The sequence below is a fragment of the Chiloscyllium plagiosum genome, chromosome 24 (assembly GCF_004010195.1).
Source record: "Chiloscyllium plagiosum isolate BGI_BamShark_2017 chromosome 24, ASM401019v2, whole genome shotgun sequence".
Classification (NCBI taxonomy): domain Eukaryota; kingdom Metazoa; phylum Chordata; class Chondrichthyes; order Orectolobiformes; family Hemiscylliidae; genus Chiloscyllium; species Chiloscyllium plagiosum.
In genome coordinates, this window is record NC_057733.1 from 44,760,968 (window position 1) to 44,763,316 (window position 2,349).

Here is a 2,349-nt window from a genome sequence, read left to right on the forward strand (position 1 = left end):
GGATCATCAGTCTGCCTGAGGGTAAGGAAGGTGAGCAGCCTGTGGAATTTGTTGAAGATTGGCTTCTGAAATTCCTTGACTTGGAGACTGGCATGAGAGGATTGAAGATAGAGAGGGCTCACCGGGTCGCAGCACGGAGTTCGGGTCTGGGTCAATGCCCTCGTCCTTTCCTGGTGCGGTTCCATCATTACCGGGATAAGGAGAGAGTCATGGAGGCTTCCAGACTCCAGGGAAAGGATCCAAAGGCCCTAATTTACGAGGGGTCTAAGATCATGTTTTTTCAGGACTTTTCAGTGGCAGTGATCCAGAAACGAAAATCATATGATGATGTCAAGAGAAGCTTGAAGGAGCTTGGGATTCAGTACTCCCTGAGATATCCGGCAGTGCTTCGGATCACCTTAGATGGACCCAAGCATCTCTTTGACACATCGGAGAAGGCAAGAGACTTTGTGGACAAACTAACCTAAGTTAAACAATTGTCGTATGTATAAATATCGTTGCTTGGGTATGCGTTTATCATTCTGTAAAAGAAATGGAGGAAATCCGGTTGGAGCTTTGTTTTTCCCCTTTTTTTACCTCTATTGATAATAATTTGGTTCAAACTATGTCTGGCGATGGTTAAGATGTACATTTTAAATTTCTAAGTTAGGACATACTAAAGGATGGGTGAGGTATTTATTCCCCCCTTTTTTAATAAAAGAATGTTATTTTTATTCATATTGATATTCTATGGGGCGTTTATTCTTTTTAACTTGTGCTTGCGATGCAGCTCTAGCTGGGAAAAGTGAAGGTGGTTGAGATGGTTAGGTGCCTATTTATGGGCAGTTCGGGACAGGTAGTTGCCCCCTCGGGGCAGGGGGTGAGTTCCCCTACTCAGCGCTATTGGCGCTTTATATGTTGGTTTGTTTTCTGCTTTTTGTTGTTTTTTTTATTTTTAATAATTTTGTAGGTTTGTTAAATGTAGTGGTTTTAGTTTATGTAGTTTTTATATTTGGTGGATCATGCCACACTAAGGCTCAGCAATTTGTGGTTCGGGTTCCTCCTCTCTGGAATTTAAATGTAATTGCAGAAGATTATGGCTAATGATTTGATTAAATAGTGTACCTGGAATATCAAGGGAAGTTACTCACCAATTAAGAGGAAGAAGGTACTCTTGAGTCTTAGAAAGGAGGTGGATTTTGCTTTGCTACAGGAGACACATTTGGATGACAAGGAGCATCTGAAATTACAGCAGAACGGCTTTGACCGAGTTTATTTTTCATCATTTAATGCCAGAAGTAGGGGAGTGGCTATATTGGTTAGGAAAACTCTCTCACTTAAATTGTTGGAATATGTTAAAGACACATATGGGAGATTTGTAATTCTTAAAGCCTTGATAAATGGGGAAGAATATGGCATTTTAAATGTTTATTATCCCCCAACTCAGCCTCTTAAATTCTTGGTAGATGCTTTTTCTAAACTGATAAGTCTCAAGTCTCGGCACATCATTATAGGGGGAGATTTTAACTGCCTCATGGACCCCACAGTAGACAGGTTGCCTAAAGGTCCCTCGATACCCTCGGCACAAACTAAACAGTTATTGGGTTTGTGTGGGGAATTAGGATTGGTGGACATCTGGAGGTGTCTCCACCCTACAGGTAGGGATTTCACGTTTTTCTCCAATCCGCATAGATGTCACACGAGGATTGATTTTTTTCTGACCCCTGCGGTAACCCTGGATCTGGTGGCATCCTGTACGATTGGTAATAGTGCCATTTCTGATCATGCTCCAGTGTACCTGATGGTTAAAATTAAGGATGTTACAGTGGATTCAAGGTACTGGCGAATGGACCCATTTATTCTCATGGACAGCAAGTTTGAGGAGTATTTCTCCAGGGAATTTCGGGCATTCCTAGACATCAATATAGGCTCAGTTAATAGCTCATCTGTTCTCTGGGAAACTGCCAAAGCTTATGCCAGAGGGTTAGTTATTTCATATTCCACAAGTAGGAAGCGGCAGAAGGGTGAGCAGCAACGTCTCCTTGAAGCACATTTGAAGGCAGCCGAGAAGGCCTACTTTGGCAAACCCTCGTTGGTCAAACTACAGAGGATTACGGCGCTGCGGTCTGCACTAAATCCCATGCTCACGCAGACGGTAAAGAAGGGGCTGGCTTTTGCAAAGCAAAGGTTATACAAGCAAGGTGACAAACCAGGCAAATACTTAGCATACCTTGCCAGAAAGAGAAGTGCCCCACAAACCATTACAGTGATTTGGGAAGGGTCTGGGAACCTAACATGTAATTCTAAAAAGATTAATGTGGCATTCCAGAGATTCTACTCTAAGTTATACCAATCTGAGTATTGTGAGGA